This window comes from Engraulis encrasicolus, chromosome 13 (assembly GCF_034702125.1).
Source record: "Engraulis encrasicolus isolate BLACKSEA-1 chromosome 13, IST_EnEncr_1.0, whole genome shotgun sequence".
In the NCBI taxonomy this organism is placed as follows: domain Eukaryota; kingdom Metazoa; phylum Chordata; class Actinopteri; order Clupeiformes; family Engraulidae; genus Engraulis; species Engraulis encrasicolus.
This window is the reverse complement of record NC_085869.1, coordinates 2092793-2100292: the sequence shown is the minus strand read 5'-3', so window position 1 is coordinate 2100292 and position 7500 is coordinate 2092793. Positions and strand designations below refer to the sequence as shown.

Genomic DNA, 7500 nt, shown 5'->3' with positions numbered 1-7500 from the left:
CAGTGATCCCCAACCTTTTTTGCCCTGTGTACCCCCTAATTAATTTAGTCATATCATGAGTACCCCCTCCTTCATGCTCTATATCAGGGGTGGGCAACTCTCATGAAGGAGGGCCACATTTTTTTCATTGTGAACATTGGAGGGCCAGATGACTGCGGATCTGACTGCAGCTTGCAGATTCAAGGTGCAGTTGGTTGCTCAGTGGCCGCCGAAAAAGTTTGGAAGCAATGAGTGTTCTCTGTCAGCCAACAGTGTAATTTTAACAGATTGTTCATTATAATTTATAAGTATGGCTTATCTATGGGCCGCACTTAGTAAGGAGGCGGGCCGCATGTGGCCCCTGGTCCTCCAGTTGCCCATCCCTGCTCTATATGATCCTCTATACCAATGTGAGTGCACTCCATACATTTGTTAGTATCACATTTTCCACGTACCCCTGGTTGGGAAACACTGTTGTATACAATGGTGAAATAGTCCATGCTCTGTTGACATCATATTTATCCATAGTTGCCAGTTAAGTTTCCATTGTGAAAATTGCATCATCTCATGTTTACCTGAGAGTAACCTGGCTATCAGTGTCAGAAAACTGCTTTTTTTGTAATAAGGTTAGATGCTAGTGTGGAAACTGAGACAATGCCCACAGAAAGAGATAACATTATGCTGCCTAGCTCAGGTCGCATTACTTTCATTTGACACCATCTGTGCATATAAGAGCAAACTTGCGCCATGTCTTACCTTTATCAGATTACTATAACTTGGAGAGAAGGCAGGAGAGCCACAACGCATGCTGGAACTTTTTGTACAGAGTTCAAGATCACCATAAGCGGCCAATTCAATTATGCAGACAGTGTGAAGACAGTGTGCAAATTTTATTTACAACAGCATCAAGAATATTAAATTGGAACATGTGAATATTTTATGGAAGGCAAATATTGTACTGAAAGAAGAACAGCAATAACAGTCTCTGTAACCATCTTTTCTATTTTTCCAGCCGTTTCAGGCATTTGTCCATCAGTGATTCGAGTGTCGTCTTGCATATCCATGCCGAGTTCCCCGATGAAGACGCTGGAACCTCGATACAAGGCTGGCGGTGACCTCCTCTGGCTGGCTCGTCTGAACTGTGCTGACTTGTCTTCTAGGGCACCAACATTGCATCAGTCACAGGGTTTCCGAAGACCTTTCCACACAAAGCCTACAGGACAAGCAAAATATTGTTCAGAATGCTATGTCATTTTGGAATTATTGAAGTAACACTATTAAAATGTTATGTCAGAATTAGTTTAACTGAATTCTTTTCAAATCTTACCAAAGGTTGGATTAGCTTTTGATGTTTGTCGGTGGTTGGTGTGCATTTTCATTCTAGAGGACAGCCATCTGTAAGAAGCGTCTGCAAGTACAAAAGACAATGTGTGAACAGAGTGTCCCTCTTATTTTTCAGTTGGTCAAGATGGTGAGGGTTAGCCAGTTTCAAAGACAAACCTCGTTATTGTCATTGGAAAGGATATGAAGGGTTCCTTCCTAAAACACTGCAAGAGCCATTTCATACTAATGCCATGAATTGTATTGTATAGTTATAATAATTACATCAAGTCAAGTATCACCTGAAACCGTGTGTGTGTGTGTGTGTGTGTGACATTGCCTTGTAAAGCAAATATAGACATCTCAACAGAAGAGTGTTTTCAGGGGGCATAGTCAAGGTATCCACTCCATTATCCAAACTCATGTCTTCTACTTGGGCTTGTGGCCCAACAACCTACCTAGCATCCATGGAGAAAATAAGTTTCCCTGCTATGCACAACAACTAATCAGAAAATGACATTTGAATTGATATTTTGTGAGTTGTTTAATTGCCCATCTATCAGCATACCACATCATATTTTACAAGGTCACAAGCACAAAGGAGGATGGGAGTTTGGATAGTGGAAAGGAAACAAGGTAGGCCTACACGTTTTGCCATTTAGTGTAATCCTGCTATAAAAAAGAAAAACAAAAAATCAGGCGCTAGAACAACAAGATCCATCTTCTCACCTACACAGCATATAAGGAAAGACAACATTCTTTGCAGCAACTTGTTCCAGTTAGACAGATGCTGAGGCACTCAAGGTTGCATTTTTTTTTACTTTTTTATTTGGCTACAATGCTTACGCGTTTCGGCCCTTATGGCCTTCAGGGCGTATAAATTGCAACCTTTAGTGCCTCTGCATCTGTCTACCTGGACCAAGTTTGAGAGCCCCTACACTGATGAGCACCAAGGAAAAAGGTGAAGATCCAGAGCACTCAAATTACAGATACCTGCTTGTATGTGATTCTTTGGAGCAAATTGGATGATGACTGAATGGGAAGACTCCAACGTAGTGGTGATGGAGTTTTGCTTCATCATGTTGCCTTCTTCTACTCATCATGACCGTCTGTAACAGGAACTTCTGAAGATGAGAATTGCGGCCATTAGGAAAAAATACAGAATATAACTTTCCATGATCCACAATAAGCCTCTCAAATTCTATACAAGAAAATTGTCCGAGTCAGAACAGAGACATAAATGTCAAGGAAACATAAACCCAATATTCGACTGCATCTGGCTTTCCAAGCTATTCACGGATAGGAATGAAAAAATGACAGACAGTGGGAGCAGGTTGCATAGCTACTCGCACGTAACTCCACAGCTGCCTGCACTGGAGCAACGTAAGCTTATTAGACAAGTGATCCGACTGCTGTATTCTGTGTACCTACCAGAGGTTACGCCAAATTTGTTATATGATGAAAACAAAAACGCAATCAAATGCCGTCACAACCACTAAATAGCAGCCTGTATCAACTGCTTGAAGTCTGTGTTGGATGTGTCAGCTGAGTTCGTGCAGCCACGCACACTGAGTAATTACCGTAATAGAACCCTTTGAACCCATTGAAGCCTACGTTTCAATGCAGTGGCCAGTCGCTCTACACTAGGTATAGTTAGGTGACCAAATCGAATCAAAGGCTTGCCTGGTCAATATGCTATGTTATGAGTTTGGTGTGTAGTCACAACTGGGCTTTCCAAACATACGGTTAGTTCGAACACCTGTTAGCTCAAGTTATAACATCCCTAGGTGAAACTACGAACAACCAGTCTCCATGAAAATGAACGGTGGCAGATGGACACTCCCAACGGAGATCACTCCGGGACGTGTAGCCCCAGGTGGTTTTATCACTCCCAGACGTTCGATCCCACCCGATTATATTTCACGTATTATCACTGCCACATACAAGCAATTTAGGATTAGGTTTAGAGTTAGGGTTAGGTGTAGGGTTAAGTTTAGGGTTATAAACGAAAAAAAACTAACATCAAAAAGATAACTAGCTCCGTTATATGGCGGTGGGCTCGATAGTCTGGCTAGTGGGAGCGTGCCGACCGGGGAGCGATTGGGGTTGGGAGCGACAGTCTGGGAATCGAAATGAATATGTACCGCACCACCACAGCCAACAAAAAGGGTTTCCTAATAAATCGTGTTTTCACCAACAACGTTTAAAATGCCCTGTTTTCAACCACAGGACCCTCCTTGGTCAACCAACGAAATGTTGAGCAATTTGGTCTTGTTAAATTGGCGTGTAATAGAATAATTGTCAACATCACATTCCTTGTTAGCTAGCTAGCTGGATGCCTGTGTTATTTGACTGCAGGTGGGCTAACATAGCCGCTCGCCCGGTCGTCAAGGTTTCATTTCCATCGAAACCATTTAGTAAATTGTGCTCATGCTTGATGTATATGTAAGTTCAAAAGACCATGGTTATATTTTACAGTCGATTTCCCAAGAAAACCTAAGACAGAGTATGGCTTTGCTTTTGGTACAGTGTAGCTTTCATGGCTAATGTATGGTTTTCCCCACTCCACAGCTAATACTGCAGGTTAGTTAGCCATGACACTGTAATACAGACTGGAAGCTTTTCATGACTTACTTGTTCAGGAGGCTTGGTGGTATTGATCCAGACTTCAGCGTCAGGTGTTAGCCATAACTTGCTCTGTATTGTCCCAGATTGTGAAAGCATTTGTCCGGAAAATGTTCCCTCAGACATTGAACCAGTACATATGTGGTGTTCTGCTGGTATTTATAGAGTTTTGAAATGAATGGGCGGGCTAGTGGGTGGAGAGAGGGCGTGGACGAGTTGAGAGCGAACGAGGGCATGACGTCATCTCGGGCACACACGAGCTTTGCGTCAATTGGATGCTGTGTCAGAGTTTGTTTACAAACTGGGAGGAACCTCCAGCACAGCTCTGTGTACACAGTAACACATTGCAAACCACTGGGATGGCTTCAGGAGGTCAGAGTAACTCATTTTAAGGCCCCAAAACATCATAAGGTCAAAATTTCATGCCATGGGCACTTTAATGCTCACAAAGCTGTGTGATGCTAATGGAAAGAACAAAAAAATATGAAAAAGGAACAATAATGAGACTTAGATCTGTGATTTTTGGTCAGACATACCTGTCAGAAAACCTTTGCCATGGCAACGGCAAAAATGATAAACATAATCTTTTGGTAGCCTACTAAACTGTAGCCAACACAATTTTAGGAAAAGTCACCAAGTTTCGTAGTCATAGCTTAAGGTGTTAAGGAATTATACAACACCAAAGTTGGTGCGGGCACTTTTAGCACCCCCCCCTGGCTGTGCACAAGGCTGCCGTTAGGCATAAGCAGAGTCTCAACCACTTTTCCCCCAAAATTGTGGCCTCCTAAATTGAGACTGACTAAAAAACATCGTGAAAAAATATTTAATTACATTTCAAGACATATATTTGTTAACCCTCTACTGCAGGGGTGTCCAAACTTTTTTTAGTGAGGGCCGAATACAGGAAAATGAACAAGGGGCCGGGCCGCACTTTAGCGGTGACATAGCCTATTGTGTGATGACCGGTAAGGTACCAAATACACAAGGGAGACAAAAGCTGTGTGGTAGCCCATGATTTAGGCTATTTCCAATATTTTCAAGAGGCAATGTAAGAAAAGGTAACAAAAAATTGCATCAATATTATTGTGTCAGTGTATGAATTATCCACATGTACACGGTTAACAATTAAGCTTATTATTAATTGTTATTAATTATTATTAAATTGATATTTTATTATTGCCTACAATCAATCAATGCATGTTTATATGCTGTTTTATTTGTATTTAATTCTTATTATAGCCACTACTTGCTGTTCCCCGGCACTTCATGGGTTAATGTGAAACTCGCGCTGATCCAATCAGATCAAGTGCCTCTCTCTCAGACGCACGCAGGCAGGGATGAAAACAAAAAGGCAGCTCTTCTCTCTGTGCCTCCCTCAGTTTAAATGAGCTAGTTCTGTCGTAACCTAGCATGTTTAGCTAACTTGCTACAGCCAAAGAGGCAATTTTACAGGATGGATTCACAAAGCAATCAAAAAATAATGTCACTTGTGCGAAATGTGCTTACAGTACAGCATGATACTATTCCAACTGTGGGTTAAAGTTACAAATAAAAGTGCTGAGCAATCGCTAACGCTAACCGCTAATTAAGTTTGGAGTGTTTATAAGCAGCTGTTGCCGTAACTGTCTCCTATTATTTGGTGACGGACGGCGCTAACATAACAATGACATAATATCATTACTACCAAACCGCCGATTACATCTTATTTTTAACAAGGTGATGAAAAAGTACCCAAACTACCCCGGCCCAATTGAAACTTGAAAAATATATTAGCATCATACTTTAGTTCCCAGCCTGTCATCCTGTCATCAGCGTGAACAGGTCTGGGTTCCCATGCATAGGATTTTTCAAACTAGTTCATCTGTGTTTGTTAGAAGGCATTGCTCATTTGTGGTCAAGCCAAAATATTTCCTTTGGATGCAGCAACTTATTAGCAACCATCATTTCCCCCTTGTTTCTCTGATAGGACTACTACCGTAACAAACAAGAAACAACTAGCCAGTTGGAAATGGAGAAGTTTTAGCGGGTGGCGCCACTTGGTGTTCAAACTCAGAATTGCAACAGAGTTACAATGTAGGTCAAATGTAATGTGCGGGCCATGTTCAATCACATTTAAAAAATCTGCTGCGGGCCAATAAAAACGGGCTCGCGGGCCGGAGTTGGCCCGCGGGCCTTAGTTTGGACAAGCATGCTCTACTGCATGGGGTTGCCATATGGCAAACGTAACTTTTTCCAGTTTTTCTAATAGAGGGTGCACTATAACCTGTTTATTTATACTTATTAGTGATAAGACAGCCTTTTACTTTGAAACCAAAACAACTTTTCAGGTCACATGATTAAGAACTAAACACAGGAAGCCCTTTTTCATCACCTACTTTGGTGTGTGGAGGTCATTGCTCGAGGCCTCCATAAACCAAGGTATTACTAACATTTCAGCCCAAAATATTGTTGTAAAAAAAATACATACACTATCTGGAATATGTAAACTCTTATTTTTCATCATTAAAACAACTGGATGCAAAGGTTTTTTTGGAAAATGGTAAAATGTTATGGTTGCCATATGGCAACTTCATGCAGTTATGGAACAACATTGTTGGCCATTCACCCCAATCAACCCCATTGGAATGCCTTAGAATTAGATTAGTATGAGGATATTTTTACAGATATTTCTTATAATTTTTGTGCCAGATAAATCATTTGTACTTACATTTGTAATTTTAGACATGCTTAGTGTGAAAATGCATTGTAAATGTTTGCAAATAAGTGTAAACAACCTTTTCGGAAGCTTTTATGTAAATGTGTGTACATGTCTATGGGCCGTCTTGTAGACCATATTTTGCTATTTTACCAAAAATATTTTCACTAAATACTAAAAATATATATTTTTATTTATGTCATTTAATGAGTTTTAACATTCAGAGAGTAATATATTGAAGATTTATGAAGGGAAAATTCTCTTTTTAAGGAAAAACCTGATTTTACACAAGATTCCACGACTGCATGAAGTTGCCATATGGCAACCATTAGCTAAAATCTTAATAAAAAAAAAAAAATATATATTTTTTTTGGGAAATCTATTATTTAAGTCATTTTAACACTAAAAAAGCACTGAAACATTTTTTACACTGTAAAAATGATAATTCATGCAGTAGAGGGTTAATTATCATTTTTCAGGCATACTGTAATTGTCAATACAGGAATTAGCATCATTATTGGTAGTAGCAGCAGTAGTAGTAGTAGTATTTACTTATGAGGGGGACTCCTGACCAGTTATGCCTAGGCCCCCAAAACCTTAGCAGCAGCCCTGGCTGTGCATATTACTTTTGAAATAGCCTATACTGGAAAACATACAGAAAGCAGTGAGAACTCATTTTGGCTTGGGCACATTGCTTTGAGCAGAGAAAATGAAAAAATATATACCTGAATACCAAGCCAATTACAGTGTATCTCTTTTTAAAATAAAAAAGGGAAAACCACAGAGCTTCTGCTCATGTTGGAATATTAACCCGGACATGTAATAACTATATTTACAGGTAAGCTCTGAACAACTTATCAACTAGGTCTACAACTGATCCA

At 40.2% G+C, this 7500-nt stretch overlaps 1 long non-coding RNA gene across 1 annotated transcript; it reads right to left on the bottom strand.

The window, feature by feature from the left end:
- Positions 1–1089: 1089 nt before the first annotated feature.
- LOC134461489 (uncharacterized) lies at positions 1090–4070 on the bottom strand. The gene is made up of 4 exons (XR_010037290.1): positions 3934–4070; positions 2293–2423; positions 1307–1387; positions 1090–1192 (listed from the first exon to the last, which is right to left on the bottom strand). It is a non-coding gene; the product is annotated as an uncharacterized LOC134461489 (long non-coding RNA).
- Between the last annotated feature and the right edge of the window lie 3430 nt (positions 4071–7500).